General features: G+C 36.9%; 1 long non-coding RNA gene across 1 annotated transcript; it reads right to left on the bottom strand.

Moving 5' to 3' along the window:
* Nucleotides 1–7,046: 7,046 nt before the first annotated feature.
* Nucleotides 7,047–10,776, bottom strand: LOC146710247 (uncharacterized). Its single transcript, XR_014920572.1, has 5 exons — nucleotides 10,462–10,776; nucleotides 9,920–9,997; nucleotides 9,032–9,068; nucleotides 8,310–8,405; nucleotides 7,047–7,539 (listed from the first exon to the last, which is right to left on the bottom strand). It is a non-coding gene; the product is annotated as an uncharacterized LOC146710247 (long non-coding RNA).
* Between the last annotated feature and the right edge of the window lie 9,033 nt (nucleotides 10,777–19,809).

The following is a 19,809-nucleotide window of genomic DNA, read 5'->3' on the forward strand; positions in this document are numbered from 1 at the left end:
TAAAGTCTGTGATCGTGTTTAGTCCCTGCCACATACTCCGAGGGTTGTCAAACTGTTGTTCCACGGTGGTTAGCACTGTTGCCGCACAGCAAGAAGGTCCTGAGTTCAATTCCAACATCAGGCCGGGGTCTTTCTGTGTGGAGTTTGCATGTTCTCCCCGTGTTTGCGTGGGTTCCCTCCGGGTACTCCGGCTTCCTCCCACCGTCCAAAGACATGCAGCTTGAGGGGATAGGTTAATTGGAAAATCCAAATTGCCATTGTGTGAATGGTGTGAATGTGCGAGTGAATGTGAGTGCGAATGGTTGTCTGTCCCTGTGTGTTGGCCCTGCGACAGACTGGCGACCTGTCCAGGGTGTACCCCGCCTCTCGCCCTATGACAGCTGGGATAGGCTCCAGCGCCCCCCGCGACCCCGAAAAGGATAAGCGGAAGCGAATGGATGGATGGATAGAAAGAGAGAACTTAGGTGTAAAAACTGTTATGGTAATAAATCACATAATTTACTCACTAACGTTATCTGCATATTAATAGTAATGCATGTATCACAGCTGATCTTAAAGCAGTGCTTGTCTGGCAGCAACATGTGCAACATGCTAATTTCCTGTCAGTCACCCATGGGTCATTCCATGTTAAGTCTTCATGGGCAAACTTCAGCTGTCTCCCACTTGCATAAAAAGTTTATGATACAAAGTTTGAACATATATAATTATTTCTGCTTTTAGCGTGATATATGAAATACTTTTCATATTTTTGGTCCGTCTGCCCTCTTTCAGGCCATCTGTTTTGCACATTGAAATCAGAGGCAGTGTTTGAACATGAATATTTCAAAAATCATTAAAGATAAAAGCCTGAAATGTTCACTGACCTTTCTTACCACCAAAACGAATCATCAGCCCCTCTGGCCAACACCAGTAGGGTAAAGTGTCTTGCCCAAGGACACAACAACCGGGACAAAGAGAGCAGGGGGATCAAACCGGTTAAAGATGAGCTTCCCGATCCCCTGAGCCACAGTCGCCCCAAATGCTATCGTTCATTCAACGTCCATGGAACTAAATATCATTAAATAGTATAATCCGAATAGAACGCAATTCTTGAGTTTTCAGATAATACCTTAAAAATAAACAAAAGAAAATTATTTTGTTAAATATGTACATATTTTTTCATTTTTGAGAACTACTCTATTATTTGGAGACCTACTATGCCTTTAATAATGTTTCTTTGCAACAGATTGAAGACCCTAATAACAGCACAAATTTTCCTCAATCGATTTAAAATTCTATCCTAGGACACTAATTCCAGACTCCTGGAACAATAAATAGAAAGCGCTTCAACACTTTGACACAAATATCATATGATAACAATATCAGGTTCTTGAAATGTCTCCCATTTGACTTGCTAACTTCACCTCAGAGGTGGCTTTGTGGGGTCTTTTTGTGCTATTTCTCTCTTTGTTGGTTATTTGAAAAAGCTGTCCCTTCTCCATCTTTCCAGCACTCTTGCTACTGCACTAAACTAACTTCCCTTTACATCCATCACAGCAGATTACATCAATCAAGCCATGTCATCTAATCCCTTTGCCAGTCTCCCTGAGTCTTTTGACCTGGGATAAAGTCGACTTTATCAGTCTTCTTTCACTGAGTACTACTCTGTGTAGGTATTTTTAAAGGCCTCTTTCTTTTTTTGACTACAACTTAATTAATATCCATTTCATATTATTCTCTATTACCTCTTATCAGTATTGTTGCCAAGAAGATGTATTTTTATTTTTATCATTTTGCAAAACAATAAGTATGCTTGGTGCATAAGGCATACTTATTAACAGAAGTATGCCCTATGTCAATAACATAAAATTTAGATATTTAAAAATGTGATTATGACAGTATCTTGAATTAAAGATAATTCTGGCATCATTCAGTAGCTGTTGTAGTTCATGTGCATTAAAATTCATATATACAGTCATATGTTTATACTATATATATACATATAAACATATACGAGTCAAGAGATTCATGTTGTCTTGTCGGCTTGTGTCTGATGATGCAAGCATGTGAAGTGAAAGAGGCAGCTGACCTTAAGCTTTCACTTTGTTGGTTTTTTAAATCAAATAAAAAACAAAGTGCTTCAGTCTAGTCTGTGCCTGTCATGAGTGTGGGTTAGTGTGCTGATCAACCAGAGACTACAAAGGCGAAAGAGCACCATAAGTGTCAGAATTAAAGGGTTTTTTTTGTTTGTTTGTTTTAAAGTTGGTGTTCTTCCAAAATTTATGTGTGACAGATAAGTCTAGCACATCAGGACTTATCCAGCAACAGATCAGACACTGATGAACCTATTAATTCTCTGTCTTTTCTTTAAAGATATATTAATGCTTTCAGTGTCATTTTCCACCTACAGTACATTAAAAACATGAGGCCACCTAAAAAACCACACATTTCAAGTAACAGGGAATATAAATATTTATAGTAATGACCTCTAACGTGTTTGAACATGTAAGATTTTTATTTTAAATATACTGCTAAATAAATACAGAAAAATGTGTTTATTATGAATGAAAAGCTTTACTTTTGTATTATTTGAAATATATGACTTGAGAGTAACAGTTAAATGGCTCTAGCTTTAATCTACTGTAAGAAAACAACAAGAACAAAAGCTCTTTTCTAACCACTATGGTCAAAGAAAGAACTGAAGGTTCTCAGTGTTACAGCTGTGGAGCTGTTTGATTTGACACAAGGTCACGGGGAGATTTGATTGACATGCATGACTACTGCCTTTGCCACAGAGGAGACTGCCTTGGCAGCACCTCCTCCTTTACGCACCTCAGATGGTGATCAGTCATTCACAAGTTTGCTGCCACGCGTCAGCCTGACATGAGTAGGCAACCTGACAGATTGACCAGAGGAGAGAAAGATGGAGAGATTTTCTTTTGAATCTATTTTACTGACTATATATGTGTGTGTGTGTGTGTGTGTGTGTGTGTGTGTGTGTGTGTGTGTGTATACAATAAATATAAACATACAAATATTTTTGCAAAGATTTTCAACCACTGAGACTTTATGGGGTGTTAAGGCCCTTAAGCCACTAGCCACCTCCTATCTCTACCAGTGAAATGTGGCATAAAAAAGTCATTACACAAACTGAGCCATTACCTCTTTTTTTCCAAGGGTATAGAACATTTGCATGAAATCACATATATGAGAGAGAAAATGATGGCAAGGCAGTTTTCACATTTCACTTCCAACAAGTCATGCTTCAGTATGGCAATTACAGACGTGGTTCACCTCTATTGGCTTAGTCATAAACTCTAATTCTCACATAGTAGTGATTAATTTGAATTTCTGGAGCTTTAAAGGAAGCTTGGCTCCATAACATATTCAATTTTTAAAGGGGTAAGAAAAGAAAATCAACATCAAAAATTGCAAAAATTCACACTGACTGCTACCACTGGACATTTTCTTTCTAATAATCAGTGTGAAATTTGTAAATTAAGCCTGCAACAAACCAAAACTCAACAATAACAACCTTATACCATCATATGGCATATTACACCTTGTGAACTGATGACAATGCTGCAGTTTGTTTAATATGCAAAATAGTTCAAGCTGACCTATTGAAGTTGCTTGTGGTGCTAGTACAAACCTGTCCATAAATGTGACATGTTTTAACATTAATGTTAATGGTTTTGATTGAGAGTCTGCTGACTGTGGAGGATCTTTGGTGGATCAATACAGACTGCACATATGTAAATGTAGTCATTAAATCTTTCTGCTGTTATGTGGGTGGCCTCATGAAGTATGCAGTAGCCAGTGAAATATATTAGAAACAAATAACTCCCATTAGTGAAAAAAAGATTGGTTTTGGATGTAGAGAAGGTGTCCTTCTTTGATCGAGACTTAAAAAATATTTTTGCATGTCTCTGCAGAGGTGATTAAGTGAAGTTAAGCATATGACAACATCTGCCATGGTTGAATGCAAATTTACTGTTGTCTCACTCACACTACCCACAGTATCTGCAAGAGTATGGCAATGCATTCTTATTACGTCCTCATCTGTATGATGGAAATAGGGACACAACACATGAGCACATTTAATCAGAAAGCCCTGTAGTATTCTTCGAGCCTAAACATTACTTACCCACGCTGCTTGCATAGTAAATTCTCTTCTTGTTAATACATTTGACCTCAGGTACAGTGCTTTCTACTCTGTGTTTCATAGTCTGATAGTCAGGGTTTGAAGTTAGACAAAGAGAGGACACCTGCAGAAGTGGCAATGTTGCAGCACTATACAATACACCATGTCTAACCTCAATTATTTTTCTAATTGATAGGATGAGACCTATTAGATATATTTTTTCAGCTTCATTTGAACCTCATCATAAAGAGTCAAGTGGTTTTAGTATCAGTGACTTTGTTTCCATTTTTTTTAGCGTGTCAAAAAGTATCATTTTTAAATCATACAGTCAACACACACTGCATGTACTACTCAATTTTAGAATATGTGTATAAATCTAGGAATGTAAGAAAAAATAGAAAAAGTAAATCAAAAGTAAAGCACTGTTGACAGTTGATACTGTTCTAAGTAGAGGGATAGAATTTCCAAACAAAACACAAATAACAAAATCCGTTTAACCGTGTGATTAATGAAAATTGTGATTAAACAGCAGTGTATGTCTCCTCTTTGGAAACTGTGGTGAAAGACGAAGGTGTACGTTAAATATGAATCTGTTTTTGGTTTGTTTGTTTGTTTGTTTTTAAACAGATACTTTGCACTTTCTTCATGCTCTTTTTATTTATTTTAAATCCATGACTCTATCTGCTCATCAGCCCTCCAAGAAGGGCTATCCATATACAAAGACAAGACAAAGACATTAATCTTGACAAAGAACAAAAATGATTTTACAGCACACATGCATGCATTCCAAAAATTACCCACTAAATATACAGTGTTCTGAAATTGACATAACTAGCTGAACTGTATCTTTTTAATAGTAAATTCTGAATATACAAAATCTTGAAGTCAAATTTGTACTTGTATATTTGGATTTTTCCCCATCCTCTGGTAAAATGCATACATATCAGACTTCTAAGAGAATTTATGTTTGCAAATTTCCCCTTATTTAAATGCCAAGTGAACGTATGATTAAAAAAACAACCAGCCATCAGCAAAGCAGACAGATTTCTGCACACATGTTGAAACGGCTGGCAAAAGTGATGAAAATTCAACATCTACGTAATGTGCCTTGGTGGTTATTAATTCCCTTTAGGCAGTCTCATATTTTTCAAGAAAATTAATTCTGCTGACTGATTTGCTTTTGTAATAACCTAATACTATGCCACTACCATGCTCACTCGCCTGGAACTGATAGGGAGAAGAAAATATCGATTGAGAGGTCCTCACCATGTGGCTACAGATTTAATGGAAAGATTCCAATTTGTTCTCATTTTTTTATTCATACTAATTTCTCTATAATAAGAATTATAAAAAACAGAATAAAATAATGATTAAAAAAAAAACATCACAAGGAGATCTGAAAGACAGATCGAGACAAAGCGAGGCATAAAGCCTCCTAATAAGTCACACTAATGCCAGAGAGTACAAAGCTAAGGAGTAACACAGAGTTTTATCATCAAAAGAGCTTTTTGTTGAAATAATGGTGCTCTTGTGAGGGTTTGATCCGAGGAAAAGTGCAATGAAACAATGTTGGCCTTTTCAGGTGAGCTATGTGTATGACATTTCTCTCATCTGCTCTCTGTAGGCTGCCTGCTCAAAATGTGATGTCCATAGATTTTCAGCAGAAGTGACATTACACTATATTTTACTCAGTTTGTGAGATGGGGAGGACATCTTAAAAACATGCACTTTCAGGTTTGTCTTTTATGCACGCCCACATATTTTGCTCCAGTCTCAACTCTGTCTGACAATAATGCAGCTATTGTCTGTCCTGTGACTAAACTAAAGCTACAAGATTTAAAGAAAGATTAATTATTTAAAGATACTTTTTGATTTTTTTAAGAGTTTTAATAGTGTATAATATGGTAACTCTCTGCTCCATTGGTTTTAGATATTTTTTCTTTGGCCAAAAGAAGTACAGTAATGGTCAGAGATAGAGCTGCTAGAAAGGTAAAGGGCAGTAATTGTTGTATAATACAGAAAGATTTCATGTGCACTGTATCTGTTGCTGGGCTTTTTTCTTTTTTTGCAGGTCATGGTTCTTGGACATAAAGTAGGCACTCGACACCAGCTTTGCTTTGTAAGCATTTTTGCAACTCAGCACCAACATCCGTTACATGCTGTAAAAACACTGACATAGAGGAAAATGTGTCACATTACTACAGAGGTTAGTGAAGGGAGGTTTTAAGCTTGTATTTAGACAATGTGTGAGGTGAACTGAACAGAAAAGCACCATTTGCAAAAAGTAGGTGTTGATAGATTGTAAGCGCTTTCTACACTGTAAACCCGAACAAGTTGACTGAACTTAAAACTTTTGTGGAAACTGATTACCTCAAAAGATTTAAGTACAAAAACTCATATCTTCTAAGTATGGGGTACTCAAAATTTGTATTTATTGTTAACCTAAAAATTTTAAATTATATTTTATATTTTATTAATTGAGCTTTACTCAAAGACTGTATACTTTAATTTCAATATTTTTGTGTTTCTTGTAGTTTATTATTTTGATGCAACACAATGCAATTATATTACAACCTAAACTCAAATTATCTGATTATTAATTAAAAGATATTTATGTTTCAATGTTTGAGTGTAGACTACTAACAAAAAAAAAAAAGTACGGAAATTCAGTTACTTTACATTTTGTTTATTTAACATTTTTTCATGAAAATTTAAAAACATCACAAATGTTTTTATAAAACAACTAACATGGACATCGGCACCATAAAGTGAGCATTATAAATTCTGTGTAGAACATTTATCTTTTTATAAAATCACAAAGGACGACATCAGTCCTAATTGCATCTTTCTCAAAATACACAAAAATGCAAAACAAAAAGTCAAATACTAATCACTTTTTTTTTAAATAGAAATGAAAAACAATTTTTTTAAATGGGTACAAAGACGATCAGCTTCCAAATAACCAGATAAGGCAGTCAAGTATAGGAAAATTAGGTAAACTGATGGAGTTAAATCCACCCAAAGCCTGTAGTAAACTTAAAGTGCTTAAAGTGCTTCAAACAAAGTGCTCAGTAACAGAGTGCGTGTCCTAACAAACATTGCCTTATATTCCTTAAGAGCATGTAGGCAGGGGTTTCAGGGGTTTGCCGTCATCAAGCCCCATGAAGATATTTTGGACAAAGGCAAATGTGTGAACCAGCTTCCTGGGGTAGTCTAAATGCAGAGCATAGATCAAGCCAAACAATAAAGAAAATGCATCTGCAAATCTGGGAATATCACGCATCACCTAGCCGCCTTTCACCACAACAGCCATGCTTGAGGAAGTAAAATGGACTGGACTGGGAAGCGCCGTCGGTAACCACTGTGAGAAGGGCAACTGAAGTGTCAATGAGGGTCGACTCATCCAATGCGTCCGCCTGGAATAGACACAGTATCAATGGTAAATGGCCTGTATTTGTATAGCGCTTTACACATTCAGTCATCCAGACATTCACACCCATTCACACACTGGTGATGGCAGCTACATTGTAGCCACAGCCACCCTGGGGCGCACTGACAGAGGCGAGGCTGCCGGACACTGGCACCAGCGGCCCCTCTGACCACCACCAGTAGGCAACGGGTGAAGTGTCTTGCCCAGGGACACAACGACCGAGACTGTCGGAGCCAGGGCTCAAACCGGCAACCTTCTGATTACAAGGCGAACTCCCAACTCTTGAGCCACGATCGCCCCAATTAAATAAGTAAGGTTGGTTTGAGAGAATGTGACAAGCATGACCTGTAATCTAGCAAAACATTCAGCAGTGTAGTGGGTTACTTTGTAACGAGTTAGGGTACTCTACTTTTTTTGAAAAATGTACATTAACGTGTTAGCTTCTTGCATTACATAATTTGTATTTTTGTTATTTTTCTAAAAAAAAAAGTAATTTTTTATTTCATGACTTTATCTCAAAAAGAAACTAAATCTTGACTTCAGCCTGGTTTTTGGGCCACCTGCAGCATAGCCATAGTGCTGTGATACGCCTGTGCCCTGCTCCTGACCTGTGTGTGTGTTTGTGTGAGGGTTTTCTAAAGAGAGGGTATTTTGTTTGTACAATTTGGTAGCTGCTAGGGTATTAAATTGTATTTAAAAAAATCCATAGCATTTTATCTTACTGGCAGAATTTAAGTAATGCAAAAATACACTTACATTACATGTCTAAAAGAATTCTGGGTCCTCCTCCCGCAGGTATACAGGAAGGGCACGAAGTACTGCAGTGCGTTTCACATTGATATCAGGCGCCTCCTAAAAAGGGAAAAGAAAAGTTCATTTAACGCAAAGTTTTCAGGTGTCATTCTTTGGGGAGAATACATGTTTATGAAACTGCATGACATCAGACTCTACTAAATTTTGGAGACTTTTCTTTTAAGATACAACCTTTCTGTCTCTTGTGACAGAGAGTCTGTTTCTTAATCATTTGACAAAAACCCTACACAGTATTTTAAAATAGTGTTCTCCAGATCAGAGCTGTAATCTATATAGAACATGGGGTTCAAAGCAAGGAAAAATTGTGTGTTTATCAGTGAAACTTTTAATTTGTGTTAATTTTATCATTATCAATATATGAAATCTTCACCTTAAGGGACTTAATGAATGGTTTCTTCTAAAAATTAGAAATGATTGAGTCATTTCACATCATATGAAAATATTAATTTTTAATACAAATTTGGCCCTATAAAAATGGAAACTCAGTAACAAAGATAATGGAGATTCTCTAAACACGAGCGAATATCACAGTAAAATTGTTGATTGTGATTTACACATTGGATGTATCCTCAGTGATTTGGTACAATTATACAACATTTTATAAGAACTGAACAACTGATGAAACAACTTACTTATGTGACCACATATGAAGTGTTATAACTTACCACAAAAGGTGAACTGTGCCACTGACCCTTGGTAGATCTGCACATGATAAAAAAAAAATGCATTATAAATACTAACACAGCTATTAATAATTAGGGGTACATTTAAGATGTTAATGTCACAAAATAAAATAGACTGGTAGAAAGAAGTACAAGGAAATGGTAATGGGGGGAGCCATGAAAATAGATCTTTTCAACATGATTCAGTGTGACAAAGCCAGGGCATGATTTAAAAAAAAAAAGAAACAGGTTGTCACGGTCCTGGGTCAGTGACCCAGTGTTTTGAGTTTCTTGTGCCTCTGAGTTTTTTGTATTATGTTCTTAGTTCTCTTTGTTGTCCCAGCGTATTCTTTAGTGTAGTGTCTTAGTTTGGTGTTCTTGTATTCTGTTTAGTTCTGAGTATTTGGTAGCTGCCCTCTGTGTTTCTTAGTTGCTCTGTCTCCCCTAGTCTAGTTTGCGTCTGTGCTAATTCCTGTTTTACTTTGAAGGTCTGTGTCTCGTGTGAGTGTATCCTACTTTGCTCCCTTGTCTCGTCAGTTCTGATTTCTCCCAGCTGTGCTCTCCTTCTGTGTTTCATTCCCCTCGTTACTTCCCATTGTATTTAAACCCTGTGTTTCTCTGAGTCAGTGCTGTGTCGTCCCTCAAGCTGTGTGTTTCCTCGTGTGCCTCTCTGCAAGCTGTGAGTTTATATTTTCCCAGTTTAGTTTTGTATGCTCATTTTCTGTGAGCAGCAATTAAAGCTGTGATTTTGAGTTCATCCCCTGAGTCTGAGTCCTGCATTTTGGGTCAAACTCCTGCCTGCCGCACAGCGATTCATGACACAGGTCTTTTAACCTAAAAATGTTTTAATGGCCATGAAGAAAGGTCTCTTCAATAGATCTTTCAACTCACCTGTGTTTACTGTCTCCACCTGAAATTAATTGCAGTCTGAATTTTTTTTCTTCTGTCTTTTTGTCTTTGGTCTTCAGCCTTGGAAGAAAAAATAAAAATATTGAAAACCTTATCAGCACACTAAATATACAACACCTTGCTATATTTCAATTGTTTTAGATAGAAGTTACCACTGCTAGCTAAGTCACTTTTGAACGATGCTAATGAGAAGGGAAAAAAAAAACCCTGCCGAACAATGAGGGTGCTGTTGTAAAAACGCCAACTTTCTTGCGTTGGCAAGGGGTCGTTAAAATATCACTAAGACCCTTTCTTTGTGTGATTCTTAGTAAAACTGTGTTTTAATCGGTTAAAACTGTAAAACTGACGACATAATCTATGTTTTGGAAAAAGAGCGCGAACAACAGCGAACAACAATTCACCACCTGGGTCTGTGCTTTTTAACACAACAGCGCATTCGAAAACAAGTTATTGGCTGCAACATATTAATATACTTGCTTTTTTACGGGAAAAAATAAACATAACGAAGGTTCCGTTTTACTTACAAGTTTCTCCAAATGTGTTCTCCAGTCGCTCGAGAAGGGCAGCCATATTGAACAGAATTTTCTGTCAACGTCGTTCAGGTTAGAGAGAAGACGTCATGACGTCATGACGTCCACATGCGGAGCTCGGAAAAAAACATTTACTCAAAAATCATAATTAAGAAAGCAGTATTTACTCTTAACTTCTAAGCCATGTACAATTATAACTGTTTGAATCGTTAACCGAACAGAAAAGTTTTAAGTTGTTTCAACTTTGTGAGGAATTTTAATTGTTATATCCACAAACTTTATAAGTCAGGTAGACTGTTGGGGTTTACAGTGTACAACATGCCGTCTCTATTTAAAGTTGAACTTATTATTATGAACATTGGGTCAATGAACTATTTGTAATCGGAGCTTGGCCTCTCACATTACATCAACATAATCAGTCTCACATCAACCCCACCAGCATTTGATTTTGACATTCTCACTTCAAACAATATCAGTAAAAGCCAGTAAAAATGACAAAAAGCTACTCTACAAAAACACCACTTTTCTCTTTGTTTTAACTGAATTAGCTAAACACGTATTTTGGCACTGGTGCTTAATGTTGTACTCTACTCGGTCTCACTGGACAAAACTCAGACACTTAAGTAATTTTTCCACCATTCCCTGGAAGTCTTGCTCTAAAGATCTGCATGTGTGCGATGTGTGATTAATTTTCTCCATTTTGTCAAAAGGCATTCCACTTATACTTTCTTTGAGGGAACCAATTCAAAGGGAGCCAGATTTAGACAACAGTGCTGTTGGATCGAGGACATTGTGTGTGACCAAAAAAACTCTTTAAATGCTTTGTAAAGAAATGTCGCCCCATAAAGCCAAAGTGCAGTTCAAACCTTCAATAAAAAACTGTTTGGTGTTATCAGACATATTCTCACTATCCAGCCTCCTAGTAAGTCATGGTGTTGGATTTTTCTTCTCTCATATCTTAACTGATGCACATAACAGGTTCTGCTGATGAAGATCAAGAGCTTAAAGGCAATAATGGCCAAATTAGCTTTTCATTACTAGATTTTCACAATGTTTTGAACACAATGTTTCCTTTAAGTGCCTCATTTTTCATTCACTGGCTGACCAAAGGTATATCTGCAAAAGACTACCAGTCATAGCAGGAGATATAGAGATACTTCACTTCAACTGCATTTACAGTGCTGTGAAAAAAAAATTTGTACCCTTCTCAAGTTCATATTTTTTTAGAATATTTTTCAGACTTACAGGTTTTAGTTCACAAATCAAAGCTAACCCAAGGAAATATAAAATGCAGTTTTTGAATCACAATTAATTTATTAAGCAAAACGGAACCTAAACCTGCCAGGACCTATGTGAAAAAGTAACAACAGGTAATTGAATTACCCGTAATCAACCACATTTTTTGGAAAACTTGAGTTCAGTTTCAATAGCCACACCAAGGCCTGGGTATTGCCAGACCTGTTGAATAAAGAAGTCACACAAATAGAAACTGTCTGACAAAGTGAATTAGGCTGAAAGATCTCAAAAAGCAACCATCATGCTGCAATCTAAAGAAGATTAATGCAAAAATAAACCCATTGATATCTACCAGTCTGAAAAGGTTTACAGAGCCATTTCTAAGGTTTTGAGAGTCTAGTAGACTAGAGTACAGAAAACTTGTAAGAGTGGTGAACCTTCCTAGGAATGGCCAGTCCACCAAAATTACCCCAAAAGCACAGTGATGGCTCATCCATCGCACAAGAACTCAGAGCACCTTAAGTGCAGACCTCAGTTAAGGTCAGCATTCATGACTCAACAATAAGAAAGAGACTGAGCAAAAAGCTGGATTTTCTGAGAGATTTGTGTCCTCTACCATAAAATCTGCCATAAAACTAACAGCATTTTATAAAAAGAACATCATGCCAAGAGGCAAGCATGTCGGTGGTAGTGTGATGGTCTGGTATTGCTTTGCTGCTTCAAAGTCTGGATGGCATGCCGTTCAGGGAATTGACTGAATTCTGCTCTCTACCACAAAGTCCTGAAGTAGAATATCTGGCTGTTCATGACCTGAAGCTCAAGCTCACTTATTATGCAGCAGGACATTTACCTGAAAGACACCAGCAACACCACCTTTGTATGATTCAAGGAAAAACAAAATTAAGGTTTTGGAATGGCCCAGTGAAAGTCTGGACTTAAATCTGATTGAGATGCTTTGGCATGACCTTAAACAGGCCATTCACACTTGAAAACCCCACCATGTAGCTGAATTTAAACAGCCCTGCAATGAAGAGTGAGCTAAAAATTTTCCCACACCTATGTGAAAGTCTCATTTCCAGTTATCACAAACCTTCTTGCTGCCAAGAGTGGGACAACCACTTATTAAAACAACACCCCAACCCCCAAACCCCAAAACAAAACGACAAAAAGAACTCAGGAAAGGACCAAATGTTTTTTTGTTGCACTGTATATAGCACTAGCTCACGCCAAGACCTTACTTCAGCTACCCTTCCCCTTGGAATGTCAAATGGACATATCAGCTGTCTTTATTGTATCTCCAGCACTCCAGCTGCCGAACGTGGTTTTACCCTTCACGGATCTCAGACTTTGAAATAGGAGAGCCTTTTAAGTGCTGCCCCTCCAAGTTTAATGCCTATGGTGTGTTTACAACTAAAACACTCACCTTCACCCTATAATCAGAGATGGTTTCTCAGTGTAGATCACCAAAAAGTTTCTCCAGTAATGCAACAGCAAAAGTGTTTTTTTATTTAGAGGTTAGATCAAAGTTTTATATAAACCATATGTTAATGTTAAGTACTTTTTAAATATTCCAGATATGGAAACTGGTTAACATTCTATTTATTAATTATTTATTTTACTTATTTTTTAAATTTATTCTGTAAAAATAAAAATAAAAAACTCCAGAATTTTAGTTTCATGCACATTAACATGATCAACAAAAATAATTTGAACGCTGTTAGCTTTGGGAGCTGCACAGCTGATGGTTTTTCAGCAGTTAGTTAGTATCTAGAAGGTAGATTTACAAGTCGCTCCTTTGATTTAGTGTTTGAGTTATTTCTAAGGCCCCAGTCTTGTGCATGTATGATACACACTGATGTGCACACAAACACACCCTTGACATTATCAAGCTAAGCAGAGAATATGTTTACTCCCCACTTGCTCCCCAAGCTCAAATATTTAGACTGAAATTCTCAGACTCTTTCCTTTGAATTGAGTTAATTGGTTGGTGTATGAATTGAAATTTTACAGGCATGAGACTGCTATATAGCACCGTGAAGCTCAGAAGAGGATTGTATGCGCCTACAAATGTGCAGTTTTGGTGTAGGAGGGTACATGTGTCCAACTTTATTAGTATTCTACCAGTACAACGATATGAAAGAGTTGTCTCACCCTTTTCAAGTCCCACCACCCTTCCCGCCTTCTGCCCACCATCCCATCTCCACCTCTGTACTACTGCTCAGTTGCGCTCTTCCTTTTCAATGCAAGGGTCCTGAGTATGCCCTGTGGGCAGCTATTAATAAGGAACGTTGTGGTGAGTCTTATTAAAGCTTAATAACATTCATGCACCTGTCTGGATGCCAATACAAGTTGGGCTCAAGCCAATCATCAACACAGAGAATCTCTAATCTACAGTTTGGAAAAAAAAGGTCCCCTGCCAGAGGTGATCCCTCTCCAGAACTGCAGTAAAACTGGCAGTTTTGAAGTCATTAGGGTTTATTTGGGTTACCAAATGAGAGCTGTTGTCAAGATTACTTTTCACATTTTCCTCACTATCTGAAGCACAGATTAAGAACTGAGAACAAATTCGCTATGCCACCCATATCATAAAGAATTTGTAAATTAATTTAATGGGATCTTGGATTTTATGGCAGCCATCCGACCCAAAAGCAAAGAAATGAACAGATGACAACCCTTGTAAGAAAGCCACAAGACACAGCTGGTGAGACCTATTGCAGAGCAGGGAGTCACTGTGTTTACTTCAGGAAGTGCTTGACCATATATTACTCATGTTTAAGCTCTTCTTAAAGCCTTTGGTTTTACCCCCCCTTTTTTAAACTCAGTGATATATGCCCAAAATCAGAGTGTAGACTATGACCTATTAGCGGTGATGAATGGCCACAAAGCCCACTGTCTCCCCCTCTTCGCCACCGATGAGGTGTGCTTTTCAGTTATTTTCAAAGTGCATACTACAAAAAAGGGGAAACCTAACATCAGAGTTTTTACAGGAAATAGAAAGAATATTAAGAATTCCTAAAACCTATAATGGTTTATAGATACTGTTACCGTGGCTTTTACTTTTTCTCAAAACATTACTTTAAATATGACCCTATATTTATATTGTCTGTGTTAGTATGTTGTTTAAAAACTATGTCTATAAATTTATCCACTGTAGTTTTACTAAATGTAGAGAATGTTAATAAAAAGTAATTTCATAAGGTTAGCAATTAAGGCCAGCAAGGTTAGTTTGGATTTCTTAGGAGCTTACAAATGAAAAAAACAAAAAAAACAAAAAAAAAACTTCTTCTTTTATGTTAATTAACTAAAATATGCATTACCAGTCAAGTCTACCTATGTGGTCTGAATGGCTTATAATGCATTCAGACCACAGACATATTCTGCCACTTAGCCATTTATTGCAAAATTAATAGCACTTTAAGAGTAATTCTTTGGAGCCACTGATGTGAGACTTTTACAATGTTTGGAATGCTTGTTGCAGAACTACTAAAAATAAATGCCTGTAGAGCAGTTTGTGTTTTGCAGTGACATAAATCTTTCCATACTTTAAAGTTGTCAGCCAGCTGATTTGTTAATTGTCTGGATGTGGCTGACAGGGCAACCTTGTGAGCCCTGTTAAAGTAACTGCAATAGTCATATATCTCCAGTGAAGATGCTAATTCTGGCACCTGACACTGTTCTCTTATCTGTCTGACGGATTTTAATGTTTTACACAGATACATGTATAAATAAATCCTCAGTATAATACTGCAAAGTTGGTGTTCCACATTTTCACAGTGCAGAGTTGGCTGTATATTACAGGTCTTCTGTATTAGTTTACCTGTAGAGATGGATCAAACTTGATAAGTATCAGATTTATTTTTTTCTTACTTTAAGTCATGTATGGTATTATTCTGCCTGCAAGGTTCAAAGCTATTCAGATATTTTCTGAGGTTTTATGCTCACTGTTGGTTTACTGAGGGCATTCTGATCAAAGAGCCTTTCCATACAAAGAAAGACTTGTCTTACACAAGAACACCTTTCTTTCAGACTCAGTGGAAGAATGTACTCTGCTTCAAATGCCAGATGGTCAAAAATATTGTCCCTGTCAAGGGTCTTTGCATATGGGAGATTCATTCCAGGTCTCCACACCACAGCGGGAGTGAAGAGACCTCGGGTAACTCGTTGCATGCCCAGAGATAGATGAACCAGAATAAAAGCTGTCATGTGGGATATTTCCTCCAGAGGTTGTTTTTCAGGTGGTCAGGTGCATTTTCAAAAGCCTCAGAATGTTTAGGCTTACCCAGGCCAATCCAGGGTATAACACTCAGATTAGCTCACAGTGAGGAGCAAAGTTGTGTAGACCTGCAGTCTGGATTCTCAGTTCACAGGGATGTCTCTAAAAGATCAGTCAAGGCTTTTGGGAATTTCAGGAGGGGATCCTTTCCAACTCAAGTTGTGCTCACGCTGTGTGCATGTGTCTGCTGGTTGAGGAGCTGCAGAACACAAGTAAATGCTTAAAACAAGAATTTAACATCTCTTACAAAAATGATGTTACATGTTTGATCATTTGTGAGGTTTAATAGGAAGAACACCATAAATTATGGCATTCATTATGCTGACTGTAAAATTTGTGTCACTGAATTTCATTAATTTTTAACACTTCATGTTAAATATTATAATTATTCCTATTTTATGGAATGACCTATGATTCATGGAGTGAAAAATCTGATTAGAATTAGAATCAGGTTAGATTTTTCTTCTTTTTTTGTGCAGTATCTTAGCATAATTAATTAAACCATGCAAAATTTAACCTCTACTAGTAATTTTAAAATCAGTATAACCAATCTCATTGTTTAATGTTATCTTCCTATTAAAGCTAGTCACAGAAAAAAAATACCAGAAAAGAACTAATATTTGGCATTTGGTTGAATGTGGTTCTAAAACTGATGTGCTTGACAACAGTGACAAAAGAAACAAATTTATATATATTATATATATATATATGTAGGGCAGCACGGTGGCACGGTGGTTAGCACTGTTGCCGCACAGCAAGAAGGTCCCGAGTTCAATTCCACCATCAGGCCGGGGTCTTATTGTGTGGAGTTTGCATGTTCTCCCTGTGTTTGCGTGGGTTCTCTCCGGGTACTCTGGCTTCCTCCCACCGTCCAAAGACATGCAACTTGTGGGGGTAGGTTAATTGGATAATACAAATTGCCACTAGGTGTGAATGTGCGAGTGAATGTGAGTGTGAATGGTTGTCTGCCCCTATGTGTTAGCCCTGCGACAGATTGGTGACCTGTCCAGGGTGTACCCTGCCTCTCGCCCTATGACAGCTGGGATAGGCTCCAGCGCCCCCCGCGACCCTCAAAAGGATAAGCGGAAGCGAATGGATGGATGGATATATATTAATTAAATTACTCTTTTTTTTCTTTTAGCAAACCCTGACTGATTTCATTAACCTATATTTTACATCACACATGTACAAGACTTTTGCACAGTGCTGTACATATGATGAAATTGCTTTGTCCTCTTTATTATGTCACTTCAATCCACATATGAAGTAGTTGTTCATCTATCTAGAGATTAGGTGAGGTAATCGTAGGACCTAACCTAACCTCTGTTATTGTGAGTGGAAGTGTGATGAACATGTGCACAGAGATGGCAACGTTCATATGTGTGGGTTGCAACAGTGTGCTGTACTATCATGTTTCATCTACAATAAAAGAAAGGAAAAAGGTTTCTCTGTTGGATCTGGTGTCAATACAAACTTAGAAGGCATTTTGGCTGGGGCACTGACAATGATACATCCTTGACCTTTCTGTTTCTCAGATAAAATGAATGGCTTCTGAGTCCTATACAGACATAATAAAAAGAAAGTGCATGAAAGTACAAAGTAAAAATATCTATCCCATTTATAAAACTTTATTGCGTTACGTGAGATTACCGAACGGAGGACAAAATGCAGAGGTGGGCACAAAATGAAACTTGCCAGTATTATTTTGATGAGTTGCATTCTAAATATCTTATAGATCTCTTTTATGAAATTAGATTTACAACTCAATACAAAAACATTTTAGGTGAGCTTTCAATTTATTTTGAAAACAGCAGTGAGGATCGCATCCGTTTTTCATTTACAGTAATTTGAAGAAGCAAGCTATACTAATGAATATTTTATCACTATACATTTGCAAAAAATAAACACTCATGACTATTGCTGTGAAATGTATTACATGACTATTAGCCTTATTTTGGCATCATAATAATAGCGGTGAGTATCGCCGGAAATTCTCAGGATAATCTCTCATTACTTGGGAATTTGATTTTGCCCTTTCTTAATGCAACTTAAATTTTGATTTACAAAGTCTCAATCTAATCAAAAGCTTCTATAAAACATAAATAATCTCATACAATCACTCAATCTCATTTTATATATTTATTTCAGAAACGGAAAAGAAAATTGGCATCTTTTGACATACTCAACCAATCTGACTATACCTCAAATGTCTTAGATTGGAAAAAAAAAAAACTGTTCTAACTCATTAAAGATATTTTTCCATGCATGAATTTAGAAATATCATGATTCCATGTGGAAATAAATTGTATTTCACTGACTCATTCAAAGCTATTCCACACATTATCTCTTCTTGTCAATTTGTGGACAAAGTTTACAGAATAAACCAACCCTTTGCTTTACATGACTTATATTCTGTTATTGTATATGTTGCTTATAAAGAAATGAATTCTATAACTCAGTTTGTCATAGTGTTACAACAGCTTCTGGCTGAATTCCATTCCTCATCAACAACCAAAGAGAGCCACGTAACCAAGGTGTATTACGTGAGAATATTTTCTACTCTATCCTGTGTATAAATCAGTCACCACCAGTGAATAATCTACTGCCAGTAGACGAAGGGATACATGAATCTCTTGCTGAATAAAAATATGAAGCACTGGAAATCTAGCCATAAGTAAAATGGAGAGACATTTTCTTCCTGTGGTGTTTTGGGGTATGGTGCAGTGATAGACACGCAGATAGGACGGTAGTGGCCTATAGGTTGGTGAAGACAGAAAGAACAGAATTTAGTTAATAAGTTTATGTTTTCTTTGAAAAATATTTGCCATATTAAGTGAATATTGGCAAAAATTTGTGAAAGAATATTTTCCAAAAGAGCCTACCTAAAAAGCAACCAGAGCACAGTACTGACACAGCAGTTCTCTACAACCCTTTTGTTTGTGGGTGTGATAAACTACCAGGTTGACATGCTCACTGAGAAGATGGAGGACTATATTATAAAAATGTTCACATTGCAAACTATAGATAGATAGATAGATAGATAGATAGATAGATAGATAGATAGATAGATAGATAGATAGATAGATAGATATTAAAAAGCTTGCCTCTGCATGAGTCTTAAGATCACTGCCACATTAAAAAGAAGTCTATGTTGCAGATATAAACTGACTTCTAGACATCTAGTTGATAGTTAAGAAGTGAAATGACCTTATGCCCTGCATCATGCACACCCATGACATGAGCCATAAAGTAAGTCAGTATCAACCATCTGATTGACCAGAGGCCACACCACAATCTTAGGTATTTAAATTCACCAGACATCAGACAGTTGACTGATGAAGTAGCCTATGGCTTTCTACAGGACCTATGAATAATTTATTGCAGTCCATGTTTAATAGGTTCCATTATACAAGAGGAGGGGGGCTATTTGGATTATATTTCATTCTAACAGAACAGACCAGTGTAGGCTGGACTATTGTGACTAGTCTACATACAGTATAGTATTAGTATACGGTACTCTGAAGCATATCTATCATACTGAAGCATATCCTGATTTCTCACATACTGTCAAGTGTTTCCTTGGAAACCTCTGTCAGAGTTATTGTAAGTGATTATATTTTTCTCTTCTTTCAACACACAAACCTGTCACTGAAAAACTCACTGAACAATTATTTTAATACTTTAATACTGGACAGTGAACAGGAAAAGCCCTGAAGCTTTTTAATGGATTCTCTTCTGGTGTAAGTTGTATTGTTGTGTGCTTATAACCTTCTAGCCTACAAGACCTCGATGAATGTTTTTTCCTACAAAATGACAAGCACCGGTTCTGTTCA

Source organism: Copadichromis virginalis, linkage group LG5 (genome assembly GCF_057382275.1).
Source record: "Copadichromis virginalis isolate Kocher_CV1m ecotype Utaka linkage group LG5, C_Virginalis_male_GT1.1, whole genome shotgun sequence".
Taxonomy (NCBI): domain Eukaryota; kingdom Metazoa; phylum Chordata; class Actinopteri; order Cichliformes; family Cichlidae; genus Copadichromis; species Copadichromis virginalis.